The 20,680-nt window shown below is 34.2% G+C and overlaps 1 protein-coding gene and 1 long non-coding RNA gene across 3 annotated transcripts in view; one reads left to right on the top strand and one right to left on the bottom strand.

Annotated features, from left to right (window-relative positions):
- The window catches only part of LOC107453275 (xibalbin-1), a 463,140-nt gene extending 460,328 nt beyond the window's left edge, over nucleotides 1–2,812 (bottom strand). The window contains exon 1 of one of the 2 annotated variants that reach the window (XM_087158230.1): nucleotides 2,651–2,812. The gene's annotated coding sequence lies outside the window, so the exon portion shown is untranslated. The remainder of the gene's footprint in view (nucleotides 1–2,650) is intronic. The other variant, XM_071178020.2, reaches the window with a different exon arrangement.
- A 10,892-nt stretch (nucleotides 2,813–13,704) lies between these two features.
- On the top strand, nucleotides 13,705–20,226 carry LOC147816126 (uncharacterized). Its single transcript, XR_015431773.1, has 4 exons — nucleotides 13,705–13,829; nucleotides 15,128–15,249; nucleotides 18,008–18,129; nucleotides 19,670–20,226. It is a non-coding gene; the product is annotated as an uncharacterized LOC147816126 (long non-coding RNA).
- Nucleotides 20,227–20,680: the final 454 nt, after the last annotated feature.

A 20,680-nucleotide genomic window follows, 5' to 3' on the forward strand; every position in this document is an offset into this window, starting at 1 on the left:
TTACCCTCATCCAAAACTTTGGAAAACAACCTATATAAAAACCTTTAATCGTGGTTGTCTTACGGTTTTCAATTGTAAAAATCCTTTCATAAAGCTAGTCTCAAAGTGACCTTAAATCTGGGTAATTATAAAATTTCTTTTCGCAACGTCTCGCATGCTCATCTAAAATCCACCTTGTCATGAAATTTTAATGGACAATGCAATTTGATCCTAACGCTAGTGTGACGTCAGCTAATACGTCATGATGGACCTTTAGTGACAATACTTTTTTTAAAAACAACTTTAAAAATAATTTTTAATTCCTTTAGGGATAAAGATTTGAAACTGCAATATTTTTGCTTTATTGAAAAAAGGTTTTTAGTACAAACATTTCCGTGACACTAAAAAGAAAATTCCGAGACAAGGTTGCCGTAATGCTTTCTGTATTTCAGAATTTTCTTTTTTTTCCTTTGTAACGTACGATTATAAAAACTGTTCTAGACAAACTGGAACACATTTAAACTAAATTTTAATATTAACGCGTAACTTAATTTGAAACTCTAAAATAGATTTCTTACAGGCTTCTTTTACAGTTAGGCTTAAAAGAAATAGAAACTACTATTCAGAACTGTATTCTACTATTCAGCACACACAAAGAAAAAAGACACTTTCTGAAAATGCGTTCTTGCAAGATTTATCATCTAAGTTCCTACTTTTATTTTTCATCAAAAGCAGTAAAAACCGAATGGAAAGGAGAATATATCATACTTTTTTACTTTAGGAAACTTTTTTTTCTTACGTTATAAATAAAAATGTTAAGTCCCATGCGTGAACCAATTTCTCTGCTTAAATCTAACTTTTTACCTATTTAACTTCTTATTCAAATTATACGTTTTGGGGATGCACAACTAAATAGAAATTATTTAAAGCCAGTTCAGATAAATTATGATAATATCAGAAGATTTTTAAAACAAGAAATCAATTTGTAATAAATATATAATTTTAATTAATAACTCTTAACAAAAATAGGAATTTATGTTTGCAGGTGTGCATCATCTTCAAGTTAAGAATGTTATCTTACGTTAATTTCGAAACCTGATAAAAAGGTTTCCCGTTGAAATATATGTAAAACCTCTTAAAAAATAAATTTCAGCTTGCAAAGACAATTTCAAAGACAACTTGCATGAGATAACAAGCTTCAACAAAATCGTTCATCTTATCAACAGCTACAAAATAAGTTATCGGTCACGGTTAAAGCTCGTGCCGATCATAGTACGGAAGTTTAGTGCGATCGATTGCGCCATAAACGCATTTCTTGATCATATTTACCAATTTATAACGCAACCTAAATAAAATAATTTTTCATTTATCCAAATTATGGTGCAATTAGAAACTTTGCACCAAGTAATGGTTAAACATAAAAGAGATTTTTGCAGAGCAGCTATTCGTCTGGACCCGTGGCGGTGACTATGGTAACGAGGTATAACTATTTCAAGTAGGGGTGTTGGGTCATTGTCTAGGACAGGGCAGCGAGATAAAGTTTCAATCATTTTCTTCAGTTTATTGTATTAGAGAGTAGAGCTGCTATCCTTCTTGAAATGCGCTATTCTTGTTTCCATAGCAGTAGACGGTCTCAGACTTTGCGTCGGAGTAAGTTCTTAACGTAAACAAACTAAATGTATGAACCAGTACGTTTCAATTCGGGAATACGTTTCAATTCTAATTAAAATAGTGAAAACAACTGGTTGCTGTTTATTACCATAATTTTACGGTAATTGATTGAACGTTAATGGTCAAATGGTTTACTAAATAATCCCAAAAAACTGAAGAGGTCAGATATTATTTAACTAAAAAACTTCATCCGCTTCACTGATTGAAAATAACAGTAGACTTGTTTTAATATAAGAAGCCAATTTTCTGAACTTGCCAGACGCTAAATTTTGAATAATCAATCAGTTAAAAAATCAAATTTTTGACTTACATAAGATTCGAATCAGCCTTTAATTAAAAAATAAAATACATCACAGTAGATTAACAAAAAGGTATGTCGAATACTCTAAATGGAAAAGGTATGGAAAAAACTTTAAAGTTTAAATTTTAAGTTGATAAGTTTAAGTAATTTTAAGTTTAAGTTAAACTTTAAATTTTAAACTCTTTTCGTAACAACCTAATTTGTCCATTTCCAATTAATACTAAATTTACTTGTTGATAACACTTGAAAAACACTTAATAACCTTCAGAAAAATTTAAAGTTTGAAAAAAAAATTCTAATTGGGTTCAGAAATGAAAATGAAATCTCAAATTTCAACTCTGTAGTTTCATTTCAGCGTGCTGTAGATTAGCTTGCCTGGTGTTTTACAATAAGTTGATAATAACTCGTACTAATAACCGAATTATAAGTTATTTTACTACATTTCTTTGTACTTGTTTATCTACACTTTCGCAATTTAAAGTTTGTAAGTCCTATAGTTTTTAGACAGCATCACAAAATGTAACATTAAGGTGAACAGAGCGGCGTTCCTGTTTCTTAAACAATATACAATTCTTCGTTTTATTTGAACAATTTAGCTACGTTCTTTTTAAATGAATACTTATAGCTCATTAAAGTAAGTCGGAAGTGAAGTATTTAACACTAAATTGGAAAATTCAACTGAAAAGCATGTCCACTTACCCTTTATTAAAAGTCTCCAAGAAAACAATTTGCGCATATTCCTTATGCATCCGAAATAAACCTCGTCCATCGCTTTTCGACGTGTTTTTAGACAACTATGCAGGTACACACCACCTCATAACATTCACACTGTTTTCTTTACCACAAGTAAATTTCTAAGTGAATCTTCAGATGATGATGACTGACGTTCGTTTGTATAAAATTACGTCACTACTAAAGAAAGCTGCCATCGGCCTGAGGTTTATGTCTTCTCTTAAGTTTTCAAAAGTAAAAATTTTGTTAAATCCTGCGGTGTCACAGTTTATGGTTTTTTCAAAAAATCTGAAATTTAGCTTTGCAATATGTTGATCTAAAGAATCTATGTTGAGATCGCGATGTATGTTTTTATTTCGGATAAACCATCTTGCTGCTTATTGCAGAGTGGGAAGTGGGTTGACCTTTATAGAAGATTAATAGCATTAAGGAATTTTAGTTGTTGTTGTTGTTGTTAATTTACGTCGCGCTAGAGCTGCACAATGAGCTATTGGCGACGGTCAGGGAAACATCCCTGAGAATGATCCGAAGACATGCCATCGCAATTTTGATCCTCTGCAGAGGTTATGGTTCCCCTGCTTTGGTAGCCCATCGACCTGAGCGGGCAGTCGAGCTCTTTATGGTAGAACAGGTTAACAAGGTTCGATGCCGTGCGCCCTCGGTCCCTATGCAGGCTGATCAAAGCGGTCACACACCCGCTTACTGTCAGCAACCAGTGATGCTTGAATTCGGGGAACTGTGTCAGTAGTCGATAGACAGATAGAAGAATTCAGAAAACAAATAGGACACTTCAGCATGAAAAATACATCCAGGGTTAAGGCCGGATTTGTACATCTTATTTCCACGCTGCAAAGCTATACCGCTTGACCAGAGCGGTCAACTAGTTTGTGTATTCGATCAGTTTTTGAGCCATTTAAATTTATATTTTATGTTACAGGCCTTCGTTGAACAGTCGACCAAATTTTGTTTTACAACTATCAATGTTCAACTCCGTATCCTTCTAATTTAAAACCAAACCCCAGAAGACCGAGGAACTTCTAAATCAAATATTGGGACAAACTACTCTTCGTGGAGGACTTTTTGATGGAACTAAACTGCAGTTGTTATGCTTGGAGAAGAAAACAGCAAAACTCTCCCACTGTTATCCTGACAAAGGGATTCTAGCCTATTATCTGTTTACTACTTAGGATATTTCACATAACCTATTTTACATCCCGATGCAGGCCAGGAGCAGAATTAATTCGTATCAATTAGCCTCCACTGGGATTCGAAGCTCGATCACTTTGTTGGAAGACCAGCATTCTATTTCTTTGGGCCACAGCGGCTATTTAAATTGACGAATCTTTCTTACCAAATTGAGGAACAAGGAGACACAAATTTAGAAACTTCCTAGACAAGCGGTCTCGTCATTCCTCTCATATGCTGAGTAATGTGTTTTCAAAGTACGAATTTCATCGCAACCTCAAACCCTAGATACATCATTGTAATCTGTGATCATGTAATCTGTAATTGTAATAACTCATCCCTCTCTATCTGTGACATCTGTTCCTCAACTTGGGGCTTATAAGTAGCACTTCACAATGAGCCACACAAGTTCACATATGTATGGCAAACAATAAATAAGTAGAAATTTTACAAACACATCACCAAAAGAGCGAGTTGAAGATAATAACAGGGTTTCGACGAGAATCGAACCCATAATATAGTGCTTCAGAGGGTTGGACGGAAGAGCAGCACCCAAAATAATTTAAATTTAAGATTTTGTTATATGAATTTCAATGGAACCATTCGAATTACAGAGCATTTCTAGAGAACTGAAAACAAATTTAGGACCTCTCTAGCTAAGAAATATCACCCTTACAAAATACTGCGGGGGCCTCCCTGGCCGAGCGGTATCGCCGGTCCAAACGCTCTGTTAAGCGTGGAGGTAGCGGGTTCGAATCCCGCCGTAACCCTGGATGTATTCTTTGTGATGTCTTTCTCTGAATTGTTCTATCTGTATTTTCTACTTGACAATGACTTATAAGCCTATATTGAGCACACAAGTCAGCAAATGTATGTAATTTCAATGAAATAAAATACTGCTTTTAAGCAGTATTTTATAATGAGCGTTCTAGCCTGCATATGGATTAGAAACAATTAATGAATAAGACACGAATAAACTGCTACAATAAGGTACTGTTAATTACGTCCCACTAGAGTTGTACAATGGGGTATTGGCAATGGCGTTGATCCAGAGATAACATACGTACGTCATATCGTGTTTTACTGGGAAGGCACATTCACACACCATCTATCCGTCCAAAGATCGTAATTTTGATCTGAAGCAGAGCACGATCAATCTCCGATCCAATACCTCAAATAATGGATCTGTTAAGGAAACTTAGAAGACTTTGCGACCTCGACAGATTCAGCTCGCACCAATCACCATTTTGCACAACGGGCGTCTTCGATCGGAGTAGATCGAACTCTCGATCACTTAAGGTCTGGTTTCTTAGGACAGGACGCCGTCAGCTGGAAATCAGCGCTAACCTCTGATTGGTCCATTTGTGAGTTTGATAGTATACGTCATCGAACGCTCATCTTGAACTACAATTACAGTCCAACTCAACTGCAGTTGGATTACAACGTGACGTTAACCACAGAAGAAATGGCGGACAACATCCAACAGCACATTGAAATCAGCCAAGATTTTGATTTTGACATTAAACATAGCTTCTTCATTAAGCATAGCACTCTTCATTTAGCTCAGCTATAATGTGTTTCTTCTTGGACAAAGTCATTATTTGCTCTCTAAAACACTGGTCGACAATAACAAAATCAATATAAATTCAAAATAAATATTTGTTTACGTTATCAACGCATGCGCAATGAGAGATAATGTCTGCGTTGGACGAACTTCTCACGCTGAGCTAACAAAAAAAATTTTTTTTGGCGTCAGCTCTACGTCAACTTTCCGCTGACGCCCAGATAAGGAGCTAGTTCTAAGAAACCAGGCCTTGAGCTAACAAACCAGTATTTTGTTGGCGTCAGCGTGACGTTGACGTCACACCGACGCCCAGATAAGGCGCTTGTCCTAACAAACCAGACCTTTAGATATGAGCCCAACGCCCTACCAGCTAGGTTATCCCGGCTTCACACAAATAAATTGGAAACATTATATAAGTAAGAGCCGTGGTGGCTCAGGGAACAGAGAATTTGCCTTCCAATGAGGTGCCCAGCAGTGGCTGGCCGATACGAATTCCGCACGCGGTTCGCACCGACCACGTTGCTGACGTAAAAATAGCCTCAGTGTTAGTGTGATTTTCTTTCCATGTAATGCAAAGTCAGGTTAGTTCCATCAACAAATCCTCCACAAAGGCAAATTTATCCCAATACTTAATCCAGGAGTCCCCTGTCTTTTGGATTCGGTTCAAAATTACGAGGGTAACGGAGTTGAACATTAGTAGTCGTAAACCCAAAATTGGGTCAGCGATCCAACAACCTCGTATAACATAAAATAAAATAAATAAGTTACTTTTTGCGTAATATAAAATAATAAACATTTCACACACACATATATACAGTACAGTCGCGATTATCCGAGCCCCGGTTATCCGAGTTTCCGCTTTAACCGAGCTATCAAATATTTCAAGGATTTTTTTTTGTTCTAGATTATTTTTAAAAAAACCACTGAAAAATAAATCTGAATTTTATCTTCCAAACACTCAGAAAAACAAAATCCAGCAACTTGGTCTAATGAAATTATCGTTAATATCGTCAATAATGATAATGAATCTAGCGAAGATGATGAAGACAGTGATTATTAAAATCAACATATAAAAATCTCTCATACAGATGGACTAAAAGCTATCAAATGTACTATTGAATATATGGAACAACAAGAAGAGGCGACACCAGCCTTCCTGTTATCCCTAAAAAAGGCGAAACATTACTGCAGAAAAGCGTCAAAGTTACGTAGAACGAAACACGATTAAGGACTTTTTTTAAGTAAAAACTATTTAATTCTCGTAAAGTATGCTTTTTAAAGGTTTTTAAGTAAGCTTTTTAATTATAATATGAATTTGTATGTGGTATACTCGTATACATTTTGCATTTCTTAAATATATTACATTTATACCTTCTCTTTTTCTTCCCGTTTTTATACTCTTCGCTTTAACCGAGTTTTTCAGTTATCCGAGTTTGTTGCGGTCCCCATTAACTCGGATAATCGGGACTCTACTGTATATATATATATACGATTACTAATATTCAACTCCGTAGCCTTGCGATTTTGTACCTAATCCAGAAAACTCGGGAACGCCTGCATCAAGCATAGAGAGAAATTTATTTTCGTGGAGGACTTTTTGATGAAACTTACCCTCTATATGGAGGAGAAAGCCTCCCACGATGAGCCTGATAGCAAGGGGATTGTAACCCATGATCCGCCTAGCACTGAGGATATTTCTCGTTAGTACTGTGGTAGGTACAAACCGGATGCGAATTCGTATCGGCCAGCCATCGTTCACCTTATTGGAAGGCTCTGTCCCCTGAGCCATTGGGGTTCGAGGTAATTTAACTATAGTTGAAATTTGCATAAAAGTACACTTGGATAAATACTGCAGTATTAAAAATTAAATAAGTGCTAATCTGTACACATCAATTCGCTGATAAATAAAAACCTCCATTCCATCAACTTCTTTCACCCTTTATTGTTGTTGTAGTTCTATAACGTCGCACTAGAGCTGCACAATGGGCTATTGGTGACTGTCTGGGAAACATCCCTGAGGATGATCCGAAGACATGCCATCACAATTTTGATCCTCTGAAGAGGGGATGGCTCCCTGCTTCGGTAGCCCGACGACCTGCACGCGAAGTAAAGCACTTTACGGTAGAACAGTGTGATGAAGACCAATACCGCACACCCTCGGTCCCTACGCAGACTAATCAAAGTGGTCACCCATCGCAAAACTCTATAGAGTTCATGCAGAATGATTTTTCATATGAAAAGTAAAAAATTTTACCTCTCTTTTCTACAGAATTTTACAACGTAATCTTCGTAAAATTACCGAATCAATCTAAAATTTTTGCAATCTTTGAATCGTGCAATTAGATAATCACTTTTGAACGGGCTCAATTTACGCTGATAGTATCGTAAATCAATGTAATGTTTCGATTGTATTTTCGGCAGTAGTTAATGTTGATTTTCACGCGGCTTTTAAATATACCGATATATTTCAAACAATATGGAAAATTCGAATCGTGCATTGTATTTACTTTTTAAGGCAGGGATGGGCAAACTACGGCCCGTGGGCCAACTGTGGCCAGCCGGAAGGTTTTATCCGGCCCACGGATAGAATTTTAACTTACCGATCCGTGGCAAATATAAACTATATACATTATACATCCATTCTCTTGTCTACTTTGTTTAAAGCTATTTTTGCTCTTCCTTTTTGAACCAAGTACAAATGATCTTTTTATCTATTTTTGCTCTACAAAATATAAATTGATGGAAATAGCAGGCACAGACAGAATTATGAAGATGGCTTGAAAAACTCCATTTTGAGTTTGAACGTAGATTTCAAGAGTTCAGAGCCATTCAAACACAAGTAGATATTTGTACCATGCCTTTCAACGTAAATTGTGAAATAGTCAGGTCGGATTTGCAACTTGAATTAATTGAGTTGCAATCTGACAATCATCTGAAGCAGTTGTTTCTAAATATGTCAAAGTTGAGTTTTACAAATAATTACCAAAAGCTAGTTTCCCAAATTGAATATCTCATGTTCAGAAAATCCGTACTGTATTTGCTTAATCTCATATGTGTGAACAAATGCTTTCAACTATGAACTAGGAACTTTTAAAAATGAAATCGCAATTTCATTAATCTCATTAAATATTTAAATTAAAACTCGTATATAGTTTTTTTTATTTTAGAAGTTTTTTACTTAGCCCACCAAACTTTTTTTCCCGATTTTTGGCCCTCGACCAAAAAAGTTTGCCCATCCCTGTTTTAAGGCAATAATTCTATGGAATGTTTGGCAGTTATTGCTCCATAGTTTTTAAATCTCATATTATTTATTACTTATTACAACATCTCAAAACAAATCGCGCATTTGAGGTGTCCGGTTTCGTCACCGATATCTTTTTCGGCAATTACTACTACTGATTTCATGATGTTTAATTGTGTTTTTTACTTTGCTGATTATTTACAAAATGCGTAAAGGGAAGTAATGTGTGCGTCCCCCCCCCCAACAAAATGCTAGAATATCACCCATGACATTAGAATAAAAGATTATTACATGCTCAATTTATAAAAATTTATAATTTTTCTTTGTAACGCAGCACTTTTGCTATTTTAAATTAGTAACCTATATGTTTTTTTATTTTTAAAAGTATCTTGCAGAAAGATATTAGTGCTAGATCCCAAATAACTCGAAACAATTCAGCCACATGGACTGTGTAATTAATTCTAACTATTAAATAAAGTACACACAAGTAAATACGTTTTTTTCTCGGTGGATTTGGATTCTCGACTATGAAAAAACATGTGGGTCACCCACAATCTTGGATCTCAGTAGTTTAGAGATTGAAAGTTCGGGCTCTTAAACATGTGCGCCAGAGTTAATGAGAGCGTGCTAAACAGGACAAACTGTGCTCAATTGAAATAATTTGAGTGAGGTCATATTTTATGTTGCCGTAATTTTCATAATTTAGCAAGTTGTCATCATACAAGGATCACAAAGGAAATTAATTTAAGAATATATAATTATAAAATAAAACCTTTATACAGCAAAACTTCTTGGGAACGACCCTTTCAAAGTAAAATGGTCGTTGATGGAGAGTGGTCATTCTTAGGTCACCTCCATTGACTTCAAAATTGTTATCGAAGGTACTTGATTTTTTGCCAACAATTTTAATTTTAGTTAAAATAATTTACTTGGTGCGAAGATGCCACTTCTGTTGGTGTCATGAAAAGACGGATCTACGAATAAATTTTAGCGTCTATAAAAAATTATACCAACTGATATAATTGTGTGGAAGAGAAATTTTATCAACTATGAAAGATAGAGCTATTTTAAATTAAAGAGAAACAATTATGTTTTTTTCTTCAAGTTTGCGCTTAATTTTATATGATAAAAATTAGTCAGATTTAAAAGATGTGAAGAGGTTCGTTTGTTTGAGATGCTAGTTTTTTTCTAAAATAACTTTTTTCATCTAATTTAAGATTCAACTCTAAAAGTGAATCATTGATAAGCATCGTCTTTACTTCACTCTGAATGCAACATGAGGTTGTTATCGTCAAATCTAAATAAGAGCCTCGCACAAATATTTTGAGCACATTTCAATCTACTGATTTATTATGTTAAATATTTTTACGTGCTTCCTTATTTGACCTTTTCCGCATTTGGTGCAGATGTTTCCCCAATCGCTGTGAGAGGTTTTAATGATCTTTCCTAACGGTTTTCTTCAACGCAAGGAAAAAAGTCCGTGCCTCCTTAAAGTGGTTAGTAAATTGAGGAGGTCGCTGTATAGCGGTGGTCTTTCTTGAAGGTTTCAGTGTACTTTCTTTTTTTTACAGACATTCTAAAAATACATTCTAAAGATGATCGTAACAGAAACAAAATTTATGCATCATTTTGCATGTCTCATATTTTTACACTGAATATTCCATAATCCCCACCATGCATATGCATGTTTAAAATCTCTGTCAAAATAGAAATTAAAAAACTATAGTCAATGAAAATCAAAAATAACATTCGAGCGACCAAATAAAAAAGAATAATTACATCAAAGCGTGAAGAATAATTAAAAAGAAAGGTATGATGAAAAATCATTAAAAATCTGTTCGATTTACACGTGTAGGGGAAGGTAGGGCAAGACGGGACATCACTTTTTTTTCCATGCGCATGACGATAGCGACATCTAAAGTGCGTTTTCGGAAAGAAAATATTGTTGTTCTCAATATGCACAAGTTTTTTCGTCAGTTCACAAGGTGTTGCCGAAGTGCAAGCATTGTTTCGTTTTTCTTATATCGTGGTAAAATATTTTTCCTGATTTGTATGCTGATATTATTTGTTTAATACATTGCAACAAATTTTTCAAATTTGAGGCCATGTAGTGTTATTACTGTACAAATATAATGAATAGTGTAAATTAAAATTTACTTATTTAAACAAATTTGCGGATATCTTTTCTTAAAAATGTACTATCCGGGCAAGATGGGATTGCCAAAGTAGACTAAAAGTGTAATATAAAAATTAAACTCTCCGGATTTGGCAAAAAGCATAAAAAATAAGGTAATATTATCAAAAAGAAATATGAACTAGCAAATACTACTTAACAAATTATTTAAAAAAAATTTATAAAAGCAATTTACAATTAATTAATTGACAGATAATATTCAGATTACTTAGAATGGGCTCATGAAGCTTCCAGTGCTTATTCCGGTTTTGGCCGCTTCTTATGCAGTAACTGTGATGTTAAGGAACGTTTTTTTGTCGATTATTCTCTTATTCTGACATTAATTTCAGTGATTTTTGAAATATAATTATGTGTTCCATCTTGCCCGGGTAGCCCGGGCAAGATGGGACAAACTTCTATTTTTGTTTATGTTAAGTTATTATTATTGAATTTTATTATTTATTTATTTTCTGTATGAGATATGTAAGAGCAATGTTCCCACTATATGTTTACAATATAAAAGATATAAAATTGCTCTAGTTTACTATTTTTTGAACCAAGTTTCCTTAAGCGGTCCATCTTGTCCGCTCTTCCCCTAATTGAGAGGAGGTGAAAGGCGATAATTAAAATCACTTGTAATTTTAATCAGGCCCTTGGTAAACATTTAGTAATTGAGCCATGATTTCGCCGAAAAAACAAGTTTTAGGTGAAAATCAGACTTAATTTTTGCATAGCGGAAGACATATTTCACCCCCTTTTAGCTTTACGTGTTAATAATATTTTTTGCTAGAGTCATTCTGTAAAACCGTCGTATTTAATTGCAATTTTGTTTGAAATGCCAAAAAAAATACCACTACAGAGACTTTATTGTCCTTTCAAAAGTGTATCAAAGCGTGTAAATTACAGGGTTCGATTTCCATCTCCACCATATTTGTGACATACCGCCATTTTCGTTGTTTTTAAACTTAACAAGTAGGTACTTTATTACGCTGCACTGGAGCTGGGCTATTGGCAACGGTCTGGGTACCATCCCTAGGAATGATCCGAAGACATATCATTCCAATTTTGATCTCCTGCAGAGGGGGGGGGAGTGGCTCCCCTGATTTGGTAGTCTGGTGACTTGTGTACTTTACGGTCGAAGAACTTAACGAGAAGCGATACCATGTCCTACGCAGACTGATAAAAGTGGTCACCCACCCACTTTACTGATAGCAACCAGTAACGCTTGATTTCGGTGTTCTACTGGGAATCACAATCAGTCCATTGCGGGACTTAACAGAAGAGCAGATCTCGATTTTTGAGTACAAGTCTTTGATATGAAATGTAAGTCATTTGTAGTTACTCGCTTTTGTGGCACGTCGGGAGAATTGAACCCTATAATCTTCTATGTATCAAACACAAGCTTTTATAGACGTACAGTAAAAATAAACTTTATAAATGATGATTCAAAATTTTAAATTTCTTAAAATTCTTACACAACTACATACGCCGGCTTATATGTACATTAGAAAGTGCGCTTATTTGATATAAAAAAAATTAATGTTGATCCCTTTTTCAGTGATTTCGGGGAACTATATCACTGTGCGGGATTTTTACATCTTTGCTACCCTGCTTGATTTCCTTGTAAAATTTCATCAAGTTAAACGGGGTTAAAAGATTGAATTGATTTGATTACTATATTCTCCTGTAGTTTTGGATACTCCATAAAATAAAGGGTTATAAATTCTTGTCAAATTGAAGAACATATTGCACAAATTCGGTAAAGTTACAGTCAAGATTAGAACGGAATTCAAACCTCCAGGCTTCAGAGCATTCGTCTGAAGGACAATGTTATATACCCGTCGTTGAACAGCCGACCTGATTTTTGGGTTTACGACTACTAATGTTCAACTCCGTAGCCTTGAACCAATCCAGAAGACCACGAAACTCCTGGATCAGTACACCCAGAGGTATGATTTATTATGGGAACATGGGGAACTTTGCAACTCGACAGATTTAACGTGCATCAGTCACCATTTACTACACGGAGAGTCTTCGGCCGGCGGGGATTGAACCCACGACCAATTGGACATGGGCCCAGTGCCCTATCAACCAATCTATCCCGTCCGGACTAAAACGATTAGCGGAAAGACAAAGACGGTCTTAATGGGAAGGTAAAGCGAGGCTGATGTCTAGTGGGAAGCTGGGTTTCTAATCTCTTAGACGGTAGAAGAGAAGGTTTCAAGTTCATGTCTGAAACCACTGCAGGATCTCAGTGTTTAAACGAGGTGAAACTAACACTTACTGCATGAATATTGGAATCGAAATCACCATCACCCCCTTCTTCGCACCATAAGCATTTAGTAAAAAGTCAACCGAAGAGAAACAACAACGGCAATATGTTTTATTTATCCGCTCACAATGTCAAGCAATGTAATCTCCAAATTTTGATTTGGCAGTTTAAGAGCCATAGCAGTACATGCCCGATTAAATGACTGGGGAGTCTAAATTAAGGTAGTGAATTCACTTACATTTTCTACGCATAGTCCATTGTGCAGCTCTAGTGCGACGTAAATGAACAACAACAACAACCATGGGTACAGGGTGCTGGAAAAAATTTCCTTCCCCTTTAGATCTATGCCTAAATTGAAGAAGTGGCTTCTCGAATTGTGTCGATTTGAAGAACAGACTTGTCAATTTGAAGACAGTTGTATCAATTTGAAGAACCAATAGCTCAAGCTTAAAAAAGCTTATCCCTAAAAAAGCGAGTGGTACACATTTTCTTCATCATCAACTCAACTCAAGTCAGTTTTGCTAAAAATAATCGTTATCGATATTAAGGAATATATAATACGAAGCACGGCCTCCGCTGCAACCCTGTGCATTTTGAGGATCGTTCTTCTCCTTCACTGTTCTTTCGTTAAAATATTTGTATAAAATTTAATTTTGTTGCGTAGTGATATAGTTAGTTTGCAGTTGCGAAAAGTATTATATCTTCTAACCGGTGAGATAAATATTAAACTTTTTCCTTCAATAAGTCATTAAATAATAAAATATTGTAGAATTTCTATATTTAATTGTGATTACTTTGTCTACAAATTTTACTCCCAATTCCATCTGTTATTCCTGAGAGAAATAATGGAGACTAACAAATTAGTCAATAGAAATTCTAACTGTAGCAATTTTCTTCACAAAGTTAAAATTAGACGAGAAAAATGATGTGTAATTTTCAGATTATAAATTTTCTACGGTATTTTGATATATCTGCTAGGACATGAAATCATTAAATCTTCTGCTAATTTTAACCGATTATATTTAATTTCGTACTAAAACATTATCAGATTGTTATATATAATTTGCTGATTGTATGCATTAAATATTTTGTATTACATTGTTGATTTATTTCAGTTTTATGTCTAATATATTCATGATTTTAAAACTGTGCAAAGAAATGCATTGTAACTTTCTAACAATGGATTGCGGAGGTTACTGAGTACTTTAGAATTTCCTTCGTAAGTCAACCATGGCTAGCTACGATATTTATCTAATTGTATTGGGTCGGTCGGTAATTTTCTGTATTGGTCATTTTTCATTACTTAAGTACAGATTTTAAGAATTCGAAAATAGTGGAAATGTCATACAAACTGGGAAAGAGATTTGTCAGAAAACTGTAAAACTTAAATATTAAGTCTTTAATTTCTCCAATTCTTTTCGAAATTAGAAATTTTAATTTTACCGTATAAATAACACCAAACTCTAGCATTGTCGTAGAACTAGTCTAATATTATCGATATATATAAATCATAAGTATACAACGTTCATCAGCCAACTTAACCCTTTCTAAGGTCAACAAGGTGGTATACTTACCACCAATTTTAAAGAAGAGGGTGAACATTTTTGCCACTTTTAATTTACGTTTCCATTTGTTAATAACTTCAGCTTTTTTGAAGTACGTTTGAATAAAATTTGTAAGCATTTGTTAGTTTAATAAAACTTATTAAAATATTAAACGCATAAATCCTTTTTGAAGATTGTAGCATTGATAAAATTTATTTTATATATAAAAAAAGTAAATAAGTTCCTAATAGGTCTCGTGCTAAATATACTTTACCACCAAAAATAGCATTTTTATAAACTAAATGAATTTTTTTATACCAATTGCTGTTCTCAATTTCATCTTCAAAAATACTTACCTTTTCTAGAAATAAATTTCCCATTAAAGGGTTAAAGTGCATTACTTAAAAATATAAAAAGATACGCCACTGTGTACGCAGCCTAATTTATTTTTCTTATTTGTTACAGGATCCAAGAAGTTTCCCTATAATCAATGTTTGAGACTCTACTACATAAAGTTTGAATATGCTAGATAGAAAAAATCTATTCCTTGCAGAAGAATGCTGCTTATCATTATCAGATATAGACAGGTAAGCAAGTTAAGATTTATTTAGATCTACTCACGAAATTTGTTTCATATAAATTTTTATGTATTTACTCTAGTGTAGCATTTTCATCATAAATTTGAATTATAAAAAATTTTAAACATCGAATAATCTTATAAAATCAACATATTGAACGTATCACACTAGGTGAAAATGGTAATTTCGACGAAAATTGTTTTATTCACATTCACATTACTTTAATTTATTAGATTTCCAAAACCTTTTAAATTGTTGATCTCTGATATTTAGAAATGATATAGTAATGTTTTCATGCTGATAGATTAACCGCTAACCCTTACCAATTATTTGAGAGAAAAATCAACATATTTTTATTTCATTAATAAATACAAGGGAACTAAACATAATACACAACTTCTGAGTTTAATTTTTTATGTGTAAGAAATATTTAATTCACCATTAGTTTACTATTCCAAATAATCTCGGGCAATGAAAAAAGTTAAATATTAGTCTTCGTATAAGTTCACATCTTAACTCTTCTGCATTACTTTCACTTTAGCTCACAGATCCCATTTTTAACTCTTTTCTTTTAAATAGTAATACATAGTAATAAATGTATTACCCGCTATTGCAAGATTTCTGAATTTTGTTTATTGGCGACTTTTTCTTTCGCGAACTCAAAAGTTAGTCTTTCTAATTCTAGCTTGTACACGTTTTTAAACTTTTTCAAGATAGATGGTATACGCTAGTGTTTTTCAATGATTTGGGATTACTCTTAAGAATAATTAGTATACCTATTTAATTAACGTACTCTCTTGGATATTTTTAAAGATTTTTCTTTGAATTTTCTGATAAGATATTAGCTTGCTTAAAGTGTTAGTTTACAAATTGATTATTAGTTTACAGTGTTACGCTTAATTAAACCCAGTTTTATATTGTTGCGCAAAACTGACTTTCGTATTGCTTATTTTCTTTTATGGAAAACAAACTAAAGTTTACGAAACAGCTATTTTAAAATTTAAATTATTGCTATATTTTTAACAGCTTGTAACTTGAGTATTAGTAGCAGGTTATGAATGATTCCAGACATTATACGTACTTAAAACATTGTACTTATTTTTTAAACTTTATCCTTTTTCCCCTCCTAGTATTTAATTAACTTACTGTTTGAAACTTTAAATGTAATTTCCACTCATTGTTAAAAAATATTTATACCTTTTATACGTTTGTATATTTTACGCAAGGGTACGCACTAAGTTAAACTGAGTTGCATACTCTTTCCTTTTATATTTCAAATAGTTTTAATCCCAATACTTTGAAGTATTAAATATTAGTATTTTAGTAACGATTAGCGTATACCAAATTTTTTAACTAATTTAAGTAGCGAAAACATGTTTGGTTAAGCAAAAGCAAAATGCCTTCTATAGTGAAGGCTTCTAGGCATTTAATTTTGTTATGCAGTGATAGTTCGTTAGCATTTGCGCAAATGTTTTCTAGCTGGTGTGATTAAATTCAAAGAAATTTTAACCTCTTAATTCAGTAAATCGTTAAATAAAAGTTTGCAGACAAAATGATTGCAATTAAATTGAGAAATTTTACAAACTTTGGAGCAAAGTCCATCTGTGTAACTCCTGGCATAAATGGTACTAACGGTTAATAGAAATTGCTAACTGAAGCAATTAAAAATTAGAATAGAAAGATAGATATCAGTGCTGTGTAATTTTCCGATTATAAATCTCTCTATTGGGAGATTCAACTGTATCCTGATAAATCTAAAAGGGCATGAAAATCAGTAAATAGCATAATTTTAGCTAAATATGTTAAATAATTTCGTACTAAAACACTATCAGATTGTTATATATAAATTGCCAGTTGTATACATTAAAGATCTTGCGTACATTGCTGGCTTAGTAAAATTTTATGAGCAATCTATTCATGATTTTGAAACTGTGTAAAGAAATCCGTTGTAACTTTCTAAGAATAGGTTTATGTTACTGCGTATTTCCTTCGTAGGTCAACCATGGCTAGCTACCAACATATATCTAAAATTATGTTGGTTTGTTCGGTACTTTTCTGTAGTCATTTTTTCACGACTTAAAGTAAACAGATTTTAAAAATTCGGGAACGGTTAAAATGTCATTCAGACTAGAAAATAAATTTGTCAGAAAACTGTAAAATGAGCGAAAAAAGTTTTTTTTTTAATTTCTCCAATTCTTCTCGGAATTAGAGATTTTAACTTAACCACATAAACATGTAATACCGAACTCTAGTATTGTCGTTGAATTAGTCTAATATTATCGATATATTAGTCATAAGTATACAACGTTCATCAGCCAGCGTAACCCTTTCTAAAGCCAAGGTGGTGTACTTACCACCCATTTTTAAAGACGAGGGTGAACTTTTTACCATTTTTAATTAAGGTTCCAATTTGTGAATAACTTCAGTTTTCTTGAAGTGCGTTTGAATAAAATTGGCAACCATTTGTTAGTTTAAGAAAACTTATAAAATGTATAATTTTTGGAAGATTGTAGCATTGATGAAAATTATTTTATAAATAAAGAGAAATAAGTCAACAAGTTCCGAATAGGTCGTGCTTAATGTGCTTACCACAAAGAAATGGCATTTTTATTAACTAAATGAGATTTTTTCTTAACAATCTCAATTCCAAAAACACTTTAATTTTCCTAGAAACAAGCCTATTAAAGGGTTAAATTACATTATGTAAAATATAAATAAAAGATACTCCACTGTGTACGTCAGTATAATTTATTTTTATTTGTTACAGGATCCAAGAAGCTACCTTAAAATTGTTAATTGAGACTCTACTACAGAAAGTTTGCTTATGCTGGATTGAAAAATATATTCCTTGCAAAAGAATGCTAGTTATCATTATCAGATATTCGATGGGTAAGTAAGTTAAGATTTATTTTGATCTACTCAAGAAGTTTGTTTAATATAAATTTTAACGTATTTACTCCTGTAGCATTTTTACCACGAATTTTATTATAAAACATTTGACTCATCTAACTATTTAATAAAATAAACATTTTGAAGGTATCAAACTAAGTGAAAACGGGTAATTTCAGCAAAATTTTTTTATTAATCACACATTAACTTTAATTCATTAGCTTTCTAAAGCCTTTTAAAATTTTGAGCTCCGATATTTAGAAATGATATAGCAATTTTTTCATGCTGACTGACTAAAACGGATGTAGAAACTCATATTTTTATGCTTTATTTGAGTAAATTAAAAGGTTACATTTTTAATATTAAGTATTATATATTAATTTATATGAAGACAACATTCTCTAATTCATTTTTGTTCTTAGAATTTTCGTGCAATTTAAAGGAATTTTACAAAACGCTGATTTTGATTCTTTACTCGACACGTTTTTAAAGTAAACTTTTGAATTTTGCTTTTAGATTTTGTGTAATTTTAGCGCTGAACTAAAAGCTAGGATGCAAGTGTATATTTGTTTTCTATCAAGCGTTAAGAATATTTAATTTTCTTTAAAAATTCAATATTAATATATTTATTTCTATTTGTCATTTTTGAAATTTAAGATTCGAAACTCTAACATTAATTCAGAGATTTTGAAATTGATGCGTTACAATTTAATGTAGAACTGTTGGCATAGCATGACAAAGTAGTTTTTGAACTAATTTCTTTTTAAAAAAATTTTCCGTGCTCTCCTTAACTTTAAATTTAATTTTACTGTTACTGACACTGTTTACTAAATTTAGCCTTATAAAATTGTGCAAATCCTTCCACGGTTAGCCCGCAAGGAGCTTTTAGCCATGATCCCTCTACCGCTGCGTCAGTATTGAGCCCTACGCTATATTTTTCATATCTGAAATTAATTTTCACCTCTTCAGTTTCTTGGTGAAGGGTATTTTTAACTTCTACTGAAAATCTGCTTAGAATGATCAGGAGACTGATGAAATTTAGTTATTCGCCACAAAGCTCTAAAATTAAAACCGTCACAAAAGTTTTATCAAATATTAGATTTCAGTAATCCCCACTCACTCAAAAGTAAAAATATCGCTTAATGGTTATTTAAAGTTTTTGGTAATTGAAATTTTGACTGCACCATTGTTAATCTCGGGGGTTTTCATTCGCATTTGGTTTGCATTTGCTTATATATATTTCTGTTTTACTCCAGCGATTTGAAAAGTACGCATATAGTTCAGTGGTCTGCGAGTACGAATTACATGTTTGGACTAATATGACCACCGTAATAAGATTTAAGAACATTTTTAGTGAAATAATGCAAACTGGGGTTTGCGTTTCAAGGGTCTACCTACAAATGGGGTTAACGGAGACCTGTACATAATGTTAATGGTCATACTTTCCCTCGAGGCACGGATATCAGACACTGTCTCTTTCACTAAAAGACCTATGTTAATTTTACCATAAAAGTAAGGACAGTTTATTTTTTAACTCTAGGCTTTGTATTGAGTACTTCACCGTCATATCGTATCTCTGGGGACATCTTCCGAGATCTCCATTTCTGACGAGATGTCCATGCTTGCCAAAATCTTCATTACTGACTTAGCTGCCATGAGGACCGTAGTCTGCCAAGATCTCCATTGCTGACCTAGTTGCCACGAAGGCCGTAGTCTGCCAAGATCTCCATTGCTGACCTAGTTGCCACGAGGGCCGTAGTCTGCCAAGATCTCCATTGCTGACCTAGTTGCCACGAGGGCCGTAGTCTGCCAAGATCTCCATTGCTGACCTAGTTGCCACGAAGGCCGTAGTCTGCCAAGATCTCCATTGCTGACCTAGTTGCCACGAGGGCCGTAGTCTGCCAAGATCTCCATTGCTGACCTAGTTGCCACGAGGGCCGTAGTCTGCCAAGATCTCCATTGCTGACCTAGTTGCCACGAGGGCCGTAGTCTGCCAAGATCTCCATTGCTGACCTAGTTGCCACGAGGGCCGTAGTCTGCCAAGATCTCCATTGCTGACCTAGTTGCCACGAGGGCCGTAGTCTGCCAAGATCTCCATTGCTGACCTAGTTGCCACGAAGGCCGTAGTCTGCCAAGATCTCCATTGCTGACCTAGTTGCCACGAGGGCCGTAGTCTGCCAAGATCTCCATTGCTGACCTAGTTGCCACGAGGGCCGTAGTCTGCCAAGATCTCCATTGCTGACCTAGTTGCCACGAGGGCCGTAGTCTGCCAAGATCTCCATTGCTGACCTAGTTGCCACGAGGGCCGTAGTCTGCCAAGATCTCCATTGCTGACCTAGTTGCCACGAGGGCCGTAGTCTGCCAAGATCTCCATTGCTGACCTAGTTGCCACGAGGGCCGTAGTCTGCCAAGATCTCCATTGCTGACCTAGTTGCCACGAGGGCCGTAGTCTGCCAAGATCTCCATTGCTGACCTAGTTGCCACGAGGGCCGTAGTCTGCCAAGATCTCCATTGCTGACCTAGTTGCCACGAGGGCCGTAGTCTGCCAAGA

Source organism: Parasteatoda tepidariorum, chromosome 2, assembly GCF_982258835.1.
Source record: "Parasteatoda tepidariorum strain Cologne lab strain chromosome 2, Ptep-v5.0, whole genome shotgun sequence".
Lineage (NCBI taxonomy): Eukaryota > Metazoa > Arthropoda > Arachnida > Araneae > Theridiidae > Parasteatoda > Parasteatoda tepidariorum.